Here is a 19,832-nt window from a genome sequence, read left to right as displayed (position 1 = left end):
AGCACCCTTGGGTGCTGCTCCTTGGGTGAGCAGCCCTGGTGAGGAAAGAGCACAGGGGGTTTCCAGACCCCTGCAAGGTGGCTGCACATCCCGCTGCACATGCCCCTCCCCTGTGTCCTCAGGAACCACCGAGCAGCCTGTTCTCTTGGGCTGGGAGCAAGCAGGATACATTTCAGAATTTCCTAACCAGGCTGTTCTCACCCCTGCCTTTGTGTGCAGCTCTCTTGCTTTCCAAACCCAGACCCTGACTGATGGTGGGCGGGTGCCAAGCACATCTGGCGCAAGGCATGTCGGGAGTGGCCAGTCATCCAGGTGTTGAGGAGGCACAGCCAGTGGGTCACCACGGTCAGCCGTGCAGCCCTCTGGTTGGCTCAGGCCCCTCCCTGCTTATCTGCCCAGCCTTCCTCTCCAGGACAGGCAGTGAGGGGGAGGCCAAGGCAAGACACTGGGCCAAACATTTGGAAATGCTTGGCTTGCAAAGACTCCGCCAAGAAAAGAGAGTCAAGCGTTTCTTCTACCCACACAACTCAGGAAAGCTTAGCTTGGAATTTCCTAATTTTTATGCTTAATTAAGATAAAGTGTCATAGAAGAACTTTCAGTTAAGACTCCCGTGAGCTGCCTGTGCTGGAGGCGGGTGGGGACCATGGAGACTCTGGGATGAACTCTGCATAGACACGGAAATGGCTGCAGAGGGAAAGGAACCTGCTCCTCATCACACAGAGGAGCGCACTGGGTTTGAGCCTGGGCCTCAGGAAACTTTGTTCTCCAGTGCACTCCTGCTTCTGCAAGGGGAGGGGCCTCCAGGACAGAGGGCACAGGCTGAGCTGGGCCAGGGCTGCTGGGTCCAGGGCCTTCCCAGCAGGGTCCGCCACATGGTCCTCAGACTACTGGCATCCAGTCGCAGAACAGCCATTGCTTTTCAGGTGCTGCTGCTGCTTACATCTGGGCTCAGAGCGAGCCAGTCTGCAGAGGCCCTTGGCGGGGTGACACTAGCATCCTGTCTGCCCGCCTCTGAGGTTACAGATGGGGACGTCAGGGCACAGGAAGACTATGAGACACTGCCACAGGGAAGAGCCAGGGTTTGCCTCCTGATGATTCTCTGCCTCCTTCCATGCTCTGGGCACCTGTGGGGCTTAGCAGAGTGCACACACTGCACACCCACTGTGTGCAGGCCAGGGAGCCGCTTCCACTGGAAAGGCCTGGGTTACAGTGATTTTGGAGGTTGCTAAGGAAAGCAGGAAGGGATGGGGAAGGGATGCTAAGGAAGGGATGAGGAGGCTCCCTGCAGGAGGAGCCAGATGTCAGTGCCTCCTCTGGGACCAGGGAGGCGATGGTGGCATTGGAGGCCAGCAAGAGCCACGGCGGGGACCTGAGTAATGCAATCCATGGCCTTGTCCCTAAAGATCATGTGGCATTTCTTCGAAACCCAGTCTTAACTGTCAACATTTATGAGCTAGAGACATCTGCTTAAATGCATCTCTGCCTTCTTTGGAGAAAGTGGAAAGATTTGGTACCAAATCTTTGGTAGACTTACATGCGTTGTAGCATCAGGTATGGTGGCATAGACTCCTGATCCTAGCACTCTGGGAGGCTGAGGCAGGAGGATTTCAAGTTTGAACTCAGCCTGGGCATCTTACCACTTAGCAAGGCTCTTGTCTCAAAAGAAAAAAACTTTTAAAAAAGACCCAGGGATGGAGTTCATTCAGTGTGAAGGCCCTGGGTTCCATCCTCAGCACCTTGAAGGAAAATAAAAGGGACCAATGGGAATGGAGAGCCAGGGAGAGGTGACTTTGCGGGGTCAACAGCACCATGGCAGTCCCCTCCTGCCCTGCTTCCCCAGGCTCTCGGGGCATGCACTGCAGTCTCCCAGGGGCCTTGCCCTCCACTATGGTGTCCCCAGCTCCCTCTGGCCTAGCACTCTTGACCTGTGACAGGGCCCAGCCTTCTCAGAGTCCATGCCAGGGAGCCCAGGGCCACTTCATGGTCAGTACCTTCCAGCAGGCAGCTAGAGAGGCTCTGTCCCTGAGGGCAGAGCTGCAGTCTGGGCTCCACCTGAGGGTTTATCGGTGATCCTGCCCTGTGCAAAGTACTAACCCAGCCGGTGTCCCTGCCCTACCCTGGATGGAGGCCAGCCTGGGCTGAGCGGGGATTCCACACACTCATCTTGCCCGGGTGTCACTGCAGGTCTCCCTAGGAAGGAGGTGGACCGGATGTGGAGAGAGGTTCCTGATGTCAGGTGGTGTTTTTTGTACAAAACTCATGGCAATCCTCCTGCCTCAGCCTCCCGAGTGCTGGGATTACAGGCATGCATCAACAGACCTGGCATCAATTTCAGCTTTTACATCTCACCAGATTGGCCGGACATCTGTGCCAGCTTGGCTTACAGAATGCCAGGACAAAGGTAGCTGAGTCTTGAAGAAGCTGAGCTCATGCTGGTGCCTGTGGATGCCACTTGGGCAGCCCCGGCATGGAGGCTGGGCCCTGCCCCTCTGGGCCCACAACTACAGTGTAGGCATCGTGATGCCCATCTGGAGTCTTCTGCTTGGCACGCAGGGCCATCCTGTCTGTTCAGCCCCTTCCTGTTCCTCAAAGGCTTCCTCCCCATCTCCAGAGCTGCCAGCCGTGCCCAAGCCTCTGGCTCCAGAACTGAACCCCAATGCTGTTGCCCCCACTTTGGTCACTGCTGCCTCTTGCAATCTCTGCCACCCACCTGAATGGGCCTTCAACCTGGGTGAATCACTAAATGCCGCCATCCTGATACCAACAGAAAGGAAGGCTCTCCAAAGAAGAGAATCTCATTGGGAAGAGCAGGGCAGGGGAAGCAGACCACAAGGGCCATGGTGAGCTTTTCATATGTTCAGGGTGGAACAGGAAGTGGGGAGAACTGACAGGTACAAGACCACTACATAAAGTGCCTTGAAACATTACCCTTGGGCACAGCAATCTGAGCAGGGTTGTGTCGCGCCCGCGCTGGACAGACAGCTGCTGGGCAGATGCCCTCGTGGGATGACTTTCTGTGGAGGCTGTGGTGGCCCTTGTACCAAGCTGTGGTCAGGCATGTGTGTGACAGCACTTCCTTCCTGGCTCTTCCTGGCTCCGTTGCATTGGGGTTTGGCACAAGTGGCTCCGTTCTTGGCAGACAAACTACACAACTGTGTCAGTTACTTTTCTCTTGTTGCTGAGACAAATACCAGACACCCAAAGTTGAAGAGGAAGAGGTTTATGTGGCTCACAGTTGGTAGGGGTTTCAGTCCATAATCAGCTGGCTCCAAAGCAGGGTGGTTGGCATCCCAGAGGAGAAACACGGTGTGCACCAGGTAGCAAAGGTGACAAGAGAAACTTCACAGCATCTTCTTGCCCTTTTTATCTTATTCAGGCTACTTAGGACAGCCAGCACGCACACCTTTCATCCTAGCCCCGTTGAGCCTAGCATTGCATCATGAATCCACTCCAGCTTCACACACTCTAGATCCAGCCTATGACCACATGAGGCTTTGGGGGGACATCAAGACCCGAACCATAACAACAACCCAAGACACATCCCCAGGGGCTCCCATGGGTTGGATCCACCCTCCAGGCTTGCAGTCCAGGATAGGGGTGGCAGAAGCATAAGCAAAGTATGCAGAGCCCCTGCCACCGGGAGATGGCACAGCCCTGAGGACCTAGCCATGCCGCATTCTTCCAGGTCTGGATCCTGGCTGGTGGTACAGAGCACACTGTGTCTTTGGCTGCGGGTATGGGACACCAGAGTGGCCAGCCCAAGGCCAGGAGGAACATCTCCTGGCTCGAGTCACCGAAGACAGCAGAGCAGATCAGTGAGTGCCCAGGCCAAGCACAGCTGGAAACAGTCTCTCTCCAGCTGTGTGTGCTTCTCTCTGCACACGGTGGCCGTTTCCTTACACCAGGATGACTCAGGACACACGGCCCCAGGCTCTGGCCTGGAGCAGAAGGGTTTTGTGTCCTGCCCCCATCCTGCAGGGCCTGGCAGAGACGCAGTTGGTCCAGCCGGGTTGTGAGCTCTCTTGGACCCATCCCATTGGTCTGGGGTGAGGCACCCGCAGGCGGCCTGGACATCCACGCACACCTCTGTGAGCAGGGTGACACAGGCACGTGCTGTGCTTAGAGAAGGAAGGAGGGGGTGGGGTCTCCCCCTGGGGTCTGGGCCCCACCCAAACTCCAGGGGCCCAGCCACCTCACTCCTCACGGGCCTGGGGTGGGGCCAGGTGCACCCCATTCTGATTACCCTGGAAGATCTTTGGAGCCGCTTTACTAAACACATCAGCTTTGTAAGCACACCGTCGGGGCCCAGAATTCTCAGAGGATGAATGACCTTGAAGGGCCAGCCTTCTGGGTGGCTTTGCCAGAATCTACTTCACTGGGAACAATCTTGGATCTTGGGTGATGAGGGTGGAAAGGCCCAGCATGCAAAGCAAGCAGATGGACTGTCGCATTGTCACAGGGAGAGGGAGCCTGACTACAGCAGCCGCCATGGGCTGCAGAGCCCACTCAGTGACACCGGAGCTCCAGAACGAGCAGCCCTCCTGTGGGTGGAGGCCCGGGACTCATCACTTGGGCCCAGCCTATCCGGTTCATCAGGCCTCTGGCTGCCCAGGCCAGGTCCCCGGTCCGCCGCCCAGCACAGCTGGGCAGCATTAAGGACTTGGCACCCTCGGAGCCGGCCGCAGCTCCTCGGGGCCTTTCTCTTGCTGGTGTTGTCAGGGGCTGATGGAGTCGGGAAGCAAGCGAGGGAGGAATGTGTCCAAGCCGGGCCAGGTTGACACCCAGCTGCAGGGCAGGGTCAGCGGAAGGTGAGAGCATCTATGGATGGCACACTTGGGCCACCAGCTCCAAGTCCCGGGTCCTGGGTCATTCAGTGCCCCAGGTAAGAAAGAGGGCTTCCGGGGACCCATACTATCCGTGGAGGGATGGGTGACCACACACAGGGAAGAGTCCAGAGCAGCCCTGTGCGTAGGAGCTGTGCAGCACAACTGGGCCATCCCTGTGCCTCAGTCTCCCTCTGTTCCCCCCGCTCTTCCCTCTGCCCTCCTCCTCTGCCTCTTCATCCACACAGGCCACAGTTTGACACCCACCTGCCCCTGACACCCTCTCAGGCCCACGTCACCAAGCTCTGCTCTGCAATCCAGCCTGGTCTAGAACCCCGGAACATTCCAGGTTCCAGGACACATTCTAGGCTTCCACGGAAGCCACTGGCTCATCCCGCCAGGCACATGTCTCCATGCCTGTGTTCACTCTGTCCCCTCCGCTGTCCCCACCTGCCTGCACCTCTCACAATGTCTTCCTCTCGAGGTGAAATCTGGGAGGAGACTGTCCACACACGTGAGAGACTGCCTCAGCTGTCAGCTCCTCCTCGAAGCTTTCCCTAACTTTGTCTCCACCCGAGGAGAACTGACTGTGCCTCCTTTGCCCTCCCTGAGCTCCAGGGTTGGAGAACCAGGCTGAGCCCCTGTCGGGGCAGCTTCTGACATTTTTTTTTGAGGAGAAATCAAGCACTGGCAGAAGGTGGAGGGCTCTCCTCTGGAGATCTCCAACGTCTTCCAATTTTCCCAAGTCCTTCATTGTTGTCGGGCGCTAACAGACCCGGGTGACCTTAGTGAAGAAACACTGGGCTTCCGTGTGGTAACAGTCCCCTCTTCTGTCCTCACAGGGAGGCTGGGAAGACAAGAATGATTTTCCGATTAAATGTAAGGTGGCCAGTGGGGCAGAGGCAGTGGGCTCAGCACCGGGACAACTCACAGATCTGGCTGTGACTTCTGCAGCTCAGAGTTACAAGAACTGTGCCATCACCCCCTCGGGCCTCCATTTCCCTCATCTGTGAAGAAGAGTCTAGGCTGCAGGATTTCACAGGCACTGCCCACTCCAGCTCCAGCCTTCTGGAAGACTGCATGCCCCATGTCCTCTTGACTTAGGCCCTTGGTTCCCACTGGATGTGGTGTGAGAATCTTCCAGAGGAGGCCGCCATTGGGATGCTGGCTCAGCACCCTTGTAGAAGCTTTGTCTCCTGTACCACATGGGCAGAGCCAGGCCTCCCACCTTCTGAGCTCCAGCCTGCAGTGACCTCTGACCTGGTAGCTCCCCTGATGGCTGGGCCATGTCCTGCTAGCTTGGCTGGTTGCACGGGGACCTCAGGTGAGAGGATTCCTGTGCAACCCACTCAGGACCAGGCATCCTTCTCAGGGGCTCTCTCTCCTGGTGGGCTTTTGTGCGTGTGATTGGAGGAGGACTTGCGTCCTAGGCCTTTCTGTTCTGCCACGTCCGGGCTGCGTAGTCTTGGAGAACCAAGGTCTCTGGGTCCCCGTGGGCAGAATGCTAGGAAAGGACACCCCTGCCCACCTTATCAGGTGGTACCAGGCTCAGAGGAGATGGCTGTGGAAGGGGCTTTATCATCCGAGGGAGGGGAGGCGCTGCCCTTGGGCAGGAGATGATGTTGCTGTGTTATGGTTACCTAGCAATGATAATGACAACACTATGCCGTGATGAGTCTCCTGGGCACCTTAGCCACTTAGCAAGACCCTGTCTCAAAATAAAAAATAAAAGAAGAGCTGGGGGTGTCGCTCAGTGTGAAGGCCCGAGGTTCAGTCCCCACTGCTATGCAAGATACATGTGATGCCGGTGGCAAGAATTTTACCAGTAGACAAGGAATTTAGATCAGGTACTCTGCCAAGAGGGACCGAGGGCACATTTCCAAGTGAGTCTGGGTGAGAGAGAGGGGTTTTTATTAGGGTTTGAGGATGTGGGGAAAGGGTCTAGGGAGCAAATGTGATTATCTAAAGAATGTCTTTTTTGTGGATCATTTAGCACCTTGCCAAGATCTTCTGGGAGCACCCACATTGTGTTTAAAATTATGTTTACAGTCACAATTTAACAAAAGCCATTTCCCTCTGGCTCACAGAGGATTTTAGCTTTAGATAAGGAGCTAATGAGGTCTGTGCATATCTTGTAGAGAAAGAAGTCAGATCCAGACTCATTTGGAGGAGTAGATTGGCCTTGCATCAAGAGGTTTGTTGCTGACTCAAGAGGTTTGTTGCTATCTGATGACCTCCTACCAAGAGTGAGAGATGTGGGTAAACAGAGTCCTTTGTTGTGGGATGGGATGGCTTTAACTGGATGCCAGGGTCTCACTCTTAAGGGTTTCAGTCCTGTTGCCAAGGGTGAGGATTATACCCATGCCAAAAAAGAAAAAGAGGAATGGTGGCAGCAGAGCCATGGCACAGGGAGCAAACACAGGAATGAGCATTGGTCCTGGCCTCCAGCTCCCCACCAGTTATCACCTCTGTGAGCAAGGGATCCCCAAACTGGTGACCCCCAAACATGGATTCCCCATCTACTAACCAAGAACAGTATGGGAGTATCCAGTAGTTAGAATGGTTTTCTCATAACCAGATCCCAGTATATAAATCTGATCAAAGAAATTGATTGGGTGATGGCCCAGGAAGGGAGAGGAGGGAGCTGGGAATGGAAGGTAGAAGGGATGGAGAGTCAGGGAAGTGGGAAAGGGCAAGGTGAGAAGGGCCTAGGAGCCTTTGGCAGAGTGTGGAAGACATCCAAGGGTTGCTCCCCGGGTGCAGGAACCTGAGGTGTTTACCCACCAGCCAGCTTCACTCTTAGTGTTACGGAAAAGTTTGATTGGCTTGGAAGCAACCCAGGGCACCAGTGGAGCTCACTTCTGGATGTACCTGGGTGGGTCATGGAGGCGTGTCCTTGGGGTCTATATTGGGTCCCTGGCCCCTTTCTCTCTGGCACTGTTCCCTGGCTGTGTTTCTTATTGCCATGAACTAAGCGGCTCTGCTCCACTAAGCCCTTCCACCATGATGCTCCTGCCTTGGAGTCAGCTAACCATGGACTGAATCTCCTTAAAACATAAGCCAAATTAAACCTCTCCTCCTCTAAGTTGTGGGCATTGGGTATTGTGTCTAGCAATGGGACAGCTGACTGATATGGTTACAGTGTTGATGCCTTAGAATCTCTGGCCTCCCGGGAGTGCCCCACCTCATGGCCCTGTGGCTGAGAGATGTTGGCAGCTGTGAGTGTGTTTGGAAGCCCTTGGGTGATGTCATGGCTTGTGTCTAACTTTGGGTGTCGGGTATTTTGTCTCAGTGAGAAAAGGAGCTAAGACAGGCAGGCTGAGGGTGGGCCAGTCCTGACAGCTACCACCAGGCCACCTTGTCTGGTGTCGTGAGAGTTCTGGGAGGTGATACCTGGCTTAGCACGTCCCTAACCCACAGTGTGCAGAACGAACAGTCTATTGTAAGTAGCTGGGCCCTTGCTCCCTCCATCCCAACCAAACTCCAAGGCTACCCTGAGAGCAACCCTTCCCCTGTGGCCCTGGCTAAAAGGGAGGCCATGACCCTCATCTCCAAGGCTGAGGTTGCGTTGGTCTCAGCCCACCATGTGCTGCTGGGTGTGGACTTGGGGTGCCATCCAGGTCTGGGGGACACCAGAGCACGTGGGCTCACTCCTGAGAAGCAGCCCCACAGAACACCTCAGGAAAGTGTGCGTGTGTCCCCGCACCTGGGCCACCTCAGACTCTTCTCCTGGCTCAGGTGCCTCAGCACAGGAAGGAGCAACATTCTGGTAACTTCTGGAAGGGGACCTCAGTCTGATAGCTCATTTCTAAGACCTCTCTCAAGCAGGCACCCAGATCCCAGAGTTAGCTCCAAGATCAGCTTCCTGGAGTCAGTATCCATGTGCTCCCTTCTTTGTGAGAAAGGAAAAAGAATGCGCTGGCATCTTGCCTTTAGCACTGCCTTTCCTGTCTCAAATTTGCAGTCAGCATTCGAGTCAAAGTGTGTGCTTCCCATGCTGACGTCTTCGGGCCGCCTGCAAAGAGGAAGGAGCTCACTGAGGGAAGAACCCAGAAGGTTGGAGGAAGAGGCCACATTCCTTCAAATTCACACCTCTGAGTCTGAGTGCCTGGCTTAGCCTTCCTCTAGCTCAGCCTCCTCCTGGGAGCCTGGGAGGCCCGGATGAAGTCACTGGATTATGAAGCAATGGACTTGGAATGAAGGGTGCGTGTTTTTCATTCCACAAAGAAACAACAGCATATATCTGGCTTTTTTCCTTCTTGGTCATTGATTTCAGGGTGCACACTGAATGCAATCAAGGTGTGGGAGGGCAGAGTCATTCTTGAGGTTGTCTTAGGGCTACAGAGCTGAGCAGTAGTCCTAATAAGCAAGACCATGGGCCTGGGGCTGGAGCAGAGGCTCATCGCTGACTCAAGGCCTTGACTGTGCTGGAGGGGCCTGGGGACAGCAGGGCACACACAGGACCAGAGATAGGGCCACCCTGGAGGCTGGGGCAACTCTGACGCCTTCTGAGTGGATCTTGGGGATGCTGTACTTGCCAGTGGGTTCATGCACTTATGAGTTCAGCAGCCATGTGCGGTTAGGAGGCGGAGCTTGGTTAGAGCTGGCTCATGGGGCGTGGCCTGGAAGGGTTAGGTCCCTCCCTGGCTTCTCCTCTCACTTCCTGCATCTTGGACACCGTGACAGGAGCTACTTCCTTTGGCTCGACCCTCCTACCACACCTTCCTGCCTTGGCTCACTAGGGACTGAGTCCACCTCTCTTCCTTTAAGTTGATGTCAGGTATTTTGTCCCAACAAAGAGAAAGGGACTAAATACCTGTGGGCCTCTGCGAGGTGAACGTTTGATGCTAACTTTATAAATGAGGAAACTGAGGCTCAGAGAGGCTTATCAGTTTGTCCAGGATCACGTGTTAGGTGCTAGAGTGGCCAAATATCCTAGTTTGTCATTTTAGCCCTGAAATTTCACAGCCCTGGAAACCTTCAGTTCTGAACAAACAAGGATGGTGTCACCATGTAGGTTCCAGAGCTAAGACTAAAGCCAGGGCTACTTGGGCCCCAGCCTGACGCTCAGCCTCCATCCACCCCTGCCAGTCTCAGGTTTCTTCCCTACAATGGCCTCACACACAAGGGGAAGCCCCTTTACCCGAAGTCACAGCAATAGAAAGCAGAAGAGGATGAACTTGAACCCAGGACCAGCTTTCTCCAAAGTCTGTTTTTCTGATCAGGCTGCCTGGACAGGACAGGAGCACCGTGTTGTTTGTACAGGAAGGTGGGAGGCTCCAGAGCACCTTTAGCCCAGTGGTGTGGCTGCACACAGCAAGGCAGTCCCAGCGGTACCCCCTTTCTCGGGTGGCACACACATCCTTGGGGGAGAAGCTGGGGTCTTTGCCAGGTCTGTGTCCTTGGAGCTGTGGGTGGCTCTAGCTTCGAGGGGCAGACAAGAGAAGAGATCACCCACCAGGGCTGCTTTTATTTCAATGGCAGCACAAAGTTCAACAGCTCTGTAATTGGCAGACATAAATACAGACATAAAGCAAGAGCTGATTTTAAAAGAGCTACAAACATGTGAAGTACAATGTAACTTTTCTCATTGGAATCAACACAGCCCCTCATTACTCTAATCTAACTCTGATATTCTCGGCTGGGCAGACTGATTTTCTCTCTTTCTGTATGTCTCTCTCTCTGCCTCTTCTCTCTCCCTCCTTATGAACACACACACACACACACACACACACACACACACACACACACCAGAATGAACATATTTATATTCATAGAGGTTTCCCAAGCTGTTTCTCTTTCACTGAAGCTGTTTTGAATTTATGAACAACTGCAGTGGAAAACTTGCTCTTTCATTACGACTGGCATTAAACACCACATTTAGCTGCTTGTCCTAATTATCCCGAGATTGTTTCTCTGTTCTGCTACTCCCCAGCATCCTGGTCTTTCCAGCTTCCCTAGTTCCAGCCCCACATCCTCATTCCTCGTTGCTAGAGCTGAGCCCAGAGCGGTGAGGGTGCTGGCAGAGTGGCTGAGTCTGTTTACAGTGACTCCTGCCTCCTGTCTGGTGGCAGGCTGCTGGCTAGTCTGATGTCCCTTCTCCTCTCTTCCCATGGTAATGGGAGCCTGCGTTTTGGCTGAGCACATGGCCACCTTCACAGCAAAGACTACGTTTTACAGCGCTGTTTGCCACCAACTGACTACTTGGCCCAGCTTTGACCAAAGAGTTGGGGACATGATTTGCACAAGTCCTAGCCGGACAGCTGTACCCCTCCCACACAATTTTTTCCCTTCCTGCTGTTTGGAACACAAGCACAGTACTGGTTGACTCGGGGAGCATTTGTTCATTCGTTCAATTAATGTAATGAAGAAAATAAGGAAATAAGGCTCCATGAGAGATGACCATCAGAAATAACAGACAGTAGAAGTAGACCTACAGCCTACAGCATCAGATATTGGACTGATCAGAGAAAGACTAAAAAAAAAAAATCATAGAGGTGACGAACAACAACAGCAACAACAAAAAGCAAGCTAGGAAAAGCACACAGGTCCGGGAAAACAGTTCTGTCTCAGACCTCTCCTGAGGTAACTGGCTCCACACCCTGGAAATGTGATCGTCTGGCTACTATTTTCACCCATGAGTTACTGTCTTCCAATGAGTGCAACAAGCGTATTGTGTGCACTATTGTATTTATTAGCATAGGTACAGTGTTAGCTTTCCACGACTTGCACATACTAAGATAACTCAACTTAGAAGGGGAAAAGACTCATTTGGCTCATGGTTTTGGTGTTTTGTCCCCTGGATCATTGGCTGCAATGCTTTGGGTCCCTGGGAAGGTAAACATGGCAGGAGCACGTGGCGGAGGACACCACTCTCCTCTCAGAGGCCAGGAAGCCAAAGAGCAAGAGAGGAAGAGACCAAGGTGCCTGACTCCCCTCCAGGGACACCCCAAAGGCCGAAGAGCTTTTCCTAAAGCTCTTAACCACCTCCCAGTGGCACTAACTTGGGGACCAAGCCCTTAGCACATGGGCACTGGGGACATTCCAGGGCCTGACTATAGCAGGTGCTGTCATGAAATAACTTAAGCTGAGGCCAAACAAAATCTTCAACTTCTAGGGCTTTTTGGAATCAGAATCTGAATACTTTTCTTAAAAGCCATTAGGAGGGGGTTGAAGGGAGGGGTGGGCAAGGGTGAAAAATAAGAACCAAGAGAGACTATGTAAAGGTGCAAATTTCCAACGATGAATGTCATTATATTGTATACCTAAAATGTACCAATGATTAGAATGAATAATCGATAATGTAAACTAGGACGAAAAGGTCCAAAGGGGTAGGGGGAGTGGGAGGGGCAGGGGAAAGGAAAGGAGGGAAAGGAAAAATGATGAGAAATGGAAAAAATGGAAATAAAGTCTTTGTAAATAGGGAAGGGTGGAGGGCGTGAAGGGAGGGCTAGGAATGGGGAAAAAATAAGAACCAAGATGCATTATGTAAAGGTACAATTCCCAGTGAGAAATGTAATTGCGTTGCATACCTACAATGTACCAATAAAAGAATTTAATACAAAAAAAAAAGCCATTAGGAGGCAATTGCAAGGGTCCAGAGACAGAGGTAGAACTGGTTAGAGAGGGTGATGGCAGAGGAAGTGTGCAGCATCTGACCTGTCCTGTGGACTTACAGGTGGGCTATCCTGTGAGTCCCAGAGGCTGACCCCACCCCACAGATGACCAGTGGAGGCTTCCTGACCAGGCTGGTCTCCCATGGTTTCTCAGTCACACTGTGCTTCCCTCTGTGAGGACAGCTTTGCATATGCTGTTCCCCATCTTGATACCCTTCCTACCTTGGGTTGCCAGACACTCAAAACAAAATTAACAAACAGGAGGCAAAATTAAATTTGAATTTCAGACACACAGTAAGGCATACTTCTATTATAAGCACGATCCACGCAACACGGTGATGTTCCACTAAGTATTAGTCACTTTCACCTGAAATCCACACTTAGCAGTGTGTCCTGTGTTTATCTGGTAGCCCTGCTTCTGTCCCAGTCCCTCAGTTTATCTGCATGTTCCCACTGAGCCTCCCTGTCCCAGCTCTGGTGCAGACACCTCAGGGGAGCCCTCCCTGACTTATCTCCAGCTCAGGCCCCTGTGTGACAGTGTCTCCCAGATTCCTCCTTGTCCGTGTCAGTCAGCTGTTCATCATTGTAACAGAACACCTGAGATCATCAATTTAAGAAGAGGAGAGGTTTATTTTGGTTTTTAGTTTTGGAGGTTTCAGCCCATGGTCTGTGGGCCCTGTTGCTTTGGGGCCATTGTGGTGGGAGTGTGTGGCTGGGGAACAAAAAGAAGAGGAAGGGGCGGGGTCCTAATATCCCCTTCTGGGGCCCCGCCTCCAATGACCTAATTTCCTCCCATAGCCACACCTTTTGAAGGCTCCTACCACCTCCCAGTGGTACCAAGGCGGAACCAAACCTTTGATACAGGGGGGGCACTTCAACCCCAGCAGCAAACTCTGAGCCCTTGTCTTCATATAACTGCTTGCTCAGCACCTTTCCCCTCAAGGTGACTGATTCCCTAGACGGTAGGTACACACTGGCTCACCATCACTCCTCTTCTCCCACCCCAGCACCGTGACCTGCACATCGTGGTTCCACAATAGATATTTGTGGAATGAAGTAAGTAGAGGTGGAGTAACTTATCTAAAGCCACTCACTTAGCAAGTAGAAGAATTAGGATTCAAATCTAAGGAGCAAAGGCATGAGGTGTTTTAAAGGAAACATAAGCCAGGTATGGTGATACCTGGCCGTACTCTCAACTGCTAGGGAGGCTGAAGCAGGAGGATTGCACTTTCTAGGACAGCCAGGAGAACTCAGTCAGACCTTGTCTCAAAATAAAATGAAAAGGCTGGGGGGTAGCTCAGTGATAGAACACTTGCCTAGCAAGGCCTTAGGGCCTGGGGGACACAGAAGTCCCCAGTCTCTAAGACAGAGACCAGAAGTGGAAGATGTGCAGAAAGATGACCCCTGTCGGACCTCCGGGGTTCGGCAAATGTCACCTCCTGCTGATCTTCGTGCCCTCGCTGTTTTAATAAAATCCAGTTGTGTGTTTGTGGGCACACACACTTGTCCCTATGTGTGGATTAGAAGGAGTGGCCAAGGGGGATTTAATTCAGGACAGGCATCTCAGAACGAAGCATCTCTCCCGCATGGGGACTGGTCAACCCTGGGAAGGGAAAGAAGGTATCAGTTAGGGTCTTCTTTATGTTTGCACTCAGCAAGGGCTCCTCCGTGCCAGGGCCTAGGCCCCACGGGGGCCAGATTCCAGTCCAGAGGGGCTGAAGGACGATCCACAATGCCCATAGAGCAACCAGGTGCTGGGAAGGGGGGCACAGAGAGCCGCGAGTCCACTGGTCTGTGGTTGAAACTGTCCACATCACAGTGTCCTCACTCAGGGCCTGGAAGGTGGCACGACCTCTCAGTCATTCTGCCCCACCCAGCGAGGCCAGCTGGAGAGGAATCGGAGGCTCCTTGTTCAAGAAAAGGAGAATTAGCTCAGTGGTTCTGCTGCCTGCCTCACAAGTGCAAGGTCCTGAGTTCAATCCCCGGTACCAAAAAAAAAAGGAGGGGGCACTCCTTTCAAGTTTGAAATCAACATCACGAAGACACTGGCCCTCCCTCGTGCATCTTGGCACTGCTCACAAAAGCCCAACCCAGGAATCAACCCAGGTGTCCACCTGCAGATGAATGGGCAAGAACACTATTCAGCCATGAAAAGGAGGGGATGCTGTCATTTGCAAGGAGCTGGATTCACCCAGAGATTTCGTTAAATAAAATATGCCAGGTACAGAAAGCCAATGCTACGTGATCTCACTCCTGGTCCCCAAAGGCTGGGGGTGGGGGTTGGCGTGGGGGAGCTGTTGGCAAAGAGCACATGGTTACAGGGAGACAGGAGGGACAGTCACGGAGTCTGACTGACAGCCTATGATGACACACTGTGTTCCTGAAAGACATAAACAGAGCGGATATTAAGTTTCTCGCCTCACAGATGGTCACTGTGTGAACTGATGCACATGCTGAGTAGCTAGGTTTAACCACTGCACAACAAATGCATGCTTCAAATGGTCATGTTGTACACAATAACACTGTCATCTGCATCCATTTGGAGACAAATTTAAAAATTCAAACATGGAGACCTGAGCTGTTTCTAGTTCACATCTTGACATTTACTGCGTTTGGAAACCCTGTAGCAGGCAGATTCCCTGGTACTGAAAGAAGGCCCAGGCATGAGGGCAGGAGCCCTCTCCCCAAGGGCCTCTGACTGTTTTCTATCGAATTCATGCTCACAAAGATCCACCTGGCTAACTCGCCTGAAAGTTTGCCCCTTGAATGTTTAAAGTCAGGAGCATGACATGTCTGTTTTCAGTTTTGCTTTTTTCTTGCAGTCACTTTTCTGAGGGTCCGGACTCGGACTCTGCAAACACAAAATGAAAACGTGAAGCACCCAATACAAATCTATCCGGACACCAAAAGTAGCCACCACTGGCTTGGAGACGACCGCTTGAGGGTCCCGTCACGCTGTCGTTTTCAGGGACGGCCGAAGATCTTGGCGAGTGCCTGTTCTTTCAGGGAGATCCCGCTGAGAGCTGCACTGCCCGGACCACACAGACAGGAAAGTGGGCCTGGGGGCATCGTCCGCAAGCCTGGCTGCACGGGCAAACACTGCCTGTTCCTGTTCTGAGTCAAAGCGGGTCCTGTGTTCTGTTGTGGCAGCAGCCCAGCCCAAGTCGGTGGGCCTGGGGCCTTCTCTTAGAAGGCAGAAGGTGGTACGTTTTCCGTGTTGATCACTTTTGACGACTAAAGCTGAAATGGGCTGATGAGTGCCGGGTAGTTGGAATTGGATCTCCTTAACCATGAGGGTTCAGCTTAGAGATTAGGAAACTGGGCAGGCTTAAAGCCAGGTGAGTCCTGGCTGGCCCGACTGTGGAACAATGTCTGTGAGCCTCGTGCTCCTGAGAGGTGGGGCAGAGCAAACAGCGGGCTGTTGTCCTCCTCAGCTATTTCCGTGTATTAGCACACATGTTCCCCAGAGCTCAGGAATTGCCTGGTTCTCTCCAGGCCTAGAAAATGTCAGTTTTATCTGAACGGTCATCCCTGGCCACCTGGGAGCTCAGCACAGGAGTGTCCGTGGGGACAGGTGAACTTCTGGAATGAAGACAAACTTCCCATCTTAGTGTCTAGGATCTAAAAGCACTCCCGTTATTTCCAGGCATGCTGGGTGTGGTAGAATGTTGTCTCCCGCACCCGCACACAGCTGAAGCAAATGCTGTTAGATACCTGGATTCTAACAATACTAAGCTGACCCATGATGCGGTTGGGGACATCAAGAGAGGGGAGTCCTGTCCCTGTGACCACCCTCCAAGGTGGATTCCGGGCTCGGCTAAAGTGCCTGGTCTACAGGGGCTGGCTGCTCAGAACAGAGAGGGTTCCTGTGGCCCGTCTGTGCTCCTCCTCCCCCGGAAATAGGTGGAGGGTTCCCTTGTTGCTTCTGGGCACAGTACTCCTCCTAGAGTTGACTCTCCAAAGAGGTGCTGTGCTTTTCTTTGGGCACAGATGACTCCCCCATATTTTCTGAATGAGTGTCCTGAGTGGACTTTAGGGCCACAGATGTCGCATCCTCACGCTGAGGTGCCCTGGCCAGATGCGCTGTTGGCAGGGACTGTGGGCAGCGACTGGGCTCCAGCCTGATCTCCAGGATTCTACAGCCAAGTGTGAGTGCCGCTGGAAGGCTGGGCCGTGGCTCCTCTTCAGGGGAGTGTTCGGCTGGGCAGGGCCATAAGGCAACCTTCAGGCCAACCAGGTTTTCCTGAAACCAGGCTCGTCTGTCACATCAGGCCTGCTCTTCTGGACTTTAGTATGGAATGGAACTGAATGAAAGTTGACATGAAACACTTTGACCTCAGAGTAGGTGGACTTCAGATTAAGCATCATGGGTTTGTCATAGACTTTCAATTTTTCTCACACCTGGCAGCATGAGATGCTACCAAATTCTCAGCTGGCCTGTTTGCGTTCACCATGTCTGCTGCTGTGGGTACACTGGGGTGTGTAAAACCTATATGGAAGCCACTGGGAGACAGGAAACTGTTGGCTTTGTCAGACTGTAGTGCTGTGTGCTTTCAGGCCAGACACGTGTGTGTCTGCACCCTGTGGTGTGTGCTGTATTCCGGTGTCCCTTGGTTTTTCTGCTCCCCTGTACTGCTTGTCTTAACATGAAGGAAGGCGAAGAAACATAGAAACTACTTCCCTTTTTTATTTTTATTGCTTCTCATTTATTTATTTTTCGGGGGTGTCTCAGGTTAAACAACAGAAAGGCAAAGGGTCACCAGGATGGCCAAATCTTTTCTCACTCACATCCCCAAGTCTCAGATCCTTTCCACCCCCATAATTTTGAATAAAGTTGCAAAAAGAGATACGAACTCAGCACCTCTCCCATAAAAAAAAAAAAAAAGAAAACGTGCGGAGGCAAAAACTGAAATACTCTGGCTGCCCGCAGAGCAGCTCTGAATCCTTCTCCATGTGACCCTCATATCCACAGCAGGCCGCTGGGACTCCTGGCCAGTTGAATTCAGGCCTCACTCCCTCTCCCGCCCTTCTTCTTCTTCTTGCTTTTCTTTGACCATTCAGGAGATTTGAGTGGCTCCTGTGTCTGTGAGTACGGTGATGACCCAGGGACTTGGAGCTGGATCTGAGTCGGGGAGCTGGGGGCTGCTTCTGCGCCGTCTTGGGCTCTTGCTGCGATGCTTTTCTCTGCGGGGTGAAGGACTTCTTCTCTGGGAAGATGCACTCCGCCTTGGCCTTCGGGGAGACCGGCTCCTGCTCCTCCTCCTCTAGCGCAGTGTGGGAGAGCCCTGGGGCTCGTCCAAGTCTCGGTAGCTTCTCCGGCCGTGACCTGGTGACCGCACGCTTTCCAGCTTCTCATCGTCTTCCTCTTCCTCTTCACTAGACTCCACATCCTCCATGTCTTCTTCTAGAGCACTCACTCGAGGCTCCAGTTGCTCAGCTTCTTGGAGCACGTAGCGTTTCTGTAGCCGGGGCAGAATGATCTCACAGACTGTCTCGCTGTGCAGCAGTACATCAATAAAGTCATCCACATGCATCAGTTCCAGCTCTCCATTTTGCTTCTGGCTCTTGATTTTGCGATAGTCCTTATACAAAGGTTCCAAGTACTTGTAGCAATCAATCGCAGTGCCGGTCAGCCTCGTGTAAAGTGCACCCAACAGGCGGACATACTTGCAATCTTCATTTTTTAGAAACTCTACGATGATCTCCTTCTCAGGTTGAATTTGCAGCATCTTCTAGGCCAAACACAGAAAGGGAGTTGGTTTGAGGTTTCCACGTAGACCCCGCCCAGAAGCCTTAAGTCCATGGCTCGATGAATTACAAGTTCAGCCGTAAGACCAAAGCACTCTTCTTTCCAGTACTTGGATTCGTCGATTCGTGTCCAAATGATCTACTCCACCAGATCCTGAGGGTTAGTGCCACGGATGCCGTGAGCGTCCTTCACTGTACGGTTCGCCATTTTAGAAGTGCGGTTCTGCGTATTTCTGTGGGTTGCTTTAGTGCATCACCTCCAGCTCAATCAAATGCCAGGAAAAGGATGGAGAAAGGTGGAGGAAAGGTCTCAATCGGCGGCCCAGCAACCCTCTTGGAAGCGGAAAGCTCAGCATGCAGAACTTCCGGAAAGCGCTCCAAAATCGAATGGATGGATGTTGGCTGTTGGCGCCAAGGGAAGTAGGTCGTGCTGTGCACCGCCCATTTGGGCGGGTACTTCCCTTGAGATTGCATCCGTTTCTTGCATGACACAGCGAATTTGAAGAGGAAGACGTGGGATGCCTGCGTCAGCCTCGTGGAATACGTGAACAGAACTCTTGCTTTGCTGGGATCTTTCACCGGAAACTTTCCCAAAGCCCGCCTGAGGTGGTCAGCGGTGGGTGTGTTAGGTAGCAGGCTGCTTCCCAACAAGAGCAGAGGGATGCTAGTGGGTGCAGTGAGCACTGAAGATAAACATCCCCTGAGCAGTGGTATTTGTGGCTCAGGGCACCAGGGCCACTCATTGATAGGGGACTCAGAAGGGGACTCGCGGGTCCCGTTCAGCTCGACAGCTGCGTCCCTCCTTGTCAGAGGTAGATGCATCTCCATCCTTCCTGGGGGCTTGGCACTGGGACTCTCAGCATGTCCCTTCCTCTGAACACCACCTCCCACTGCCCTGCTTCCAGATGGACATGGTTGGGGAGCCCCTTGAAGGATCTTGTGCTGTGCAGCAGAAAACCATGCGAGTCAGCTCAACTGGGGGCAGCATGACTGTAAGGCAGATGCAGGGCCAGCAGAGGGGTGCATCTGGTAGTAAGGCACTCACAGGCACACTCCGAAGATGCCACGTGGCTGGAGGGGAGGCCCAAGATGGCAGTGGGGAGGAAGTTGTGTGTAGGGAACAGGGGAAGGGGACGTTACTAGAAGTTCTGCAGTGAGTCCTAATCTCCTGCGAGCCATGGCAGCACACAGCGAATTACAGGAAAGGTTCAAAAACGAGACTGAGAAGAAGCTGAGCATTGGGTCTGATCAGTGCTGCTCTGGGCGGCAGAGACGACAGCCCCAGCTTACCACACCTTTTCTTCAGTACCTCGGGAGAAACAGATGTAACAATGACTCAGGACGGAGAGTTCAGTACAGTGGGAGAAACAAATGCGGCAGATGACTGAGGAGCCAGGGAATTCCTAGATCAATGAAGAGCTATGCAGATGAAGATTTTGTTCCTCCCAGGATGTCTTCAGCTGATGTAATCTTGTCCTGAAGCATCACAGCATCACTGGACCATTGAGTTCTCAGTTATGACCAGAGGCAGAAATGGAATTATGTCTCAAAATGCCATAGCTGGCCTGTAGGCAGGAAAACTAGGCCTAATCAAATGATTTTTCCCCAAAATTATGTAGCATTGCTCCCAACAGATGCCCATTT

The 19,832-nt window shown here is 52.8% G+C and overlaps 1 long non-coding RNA gene and 1 pseudogene across 1 annotated transcript; both read right to left on the bottom strand.

Moving 5' to 3' along the window:
• Positions 1-5,554: 5,554 nt before the first annotated feature.
• LOC110349670 (uncharacterized) lies at positions 5,555-6,560 on the bottom strand. Its single transcript, XR_002395823.2, has 2 exons — positions 5,756-6,560; positions 5,555-5,671 (listed from the first exon to the last, which is right to left on the bottom strand). It is a non-coding gene; the product is annotated as an uncharacterized LOC110349670 (long non-coding RNA).
• Positions 6,561-17,012: 10,452 nt separating this feature from the next.
• LOC101718200 (pre-mRNA-splicing factor 38A pseudogene) lies at positions 17,013-18,533 on the bottom strand (annotated as a pseudogene).
• Between the last annotated feature and the right edge of the window lie 1,299 nt (positions 18,534-19,832).

The sequence above is a fragment of the Heterocephalus glaber genome, unplaced genomic scaffold (genome assembly GCF_053883595.1).
Source record: "Heterocephalus glaber isolate CG9 unplaced genomic scaffold, H.glaber_assembly_v1.0 deba00001509, whole genome shotgun sequence".
Classification (NCBI taxonomy): Eukaryota; Metazoa; Chordata; class Mammalia; order Rodentia; family Bathyergidae; genus Heterocephalus; species Heterocephalus glaber.
This window is presented reverse-complemented; position numbering and strand designations above follow the sequence as displayed.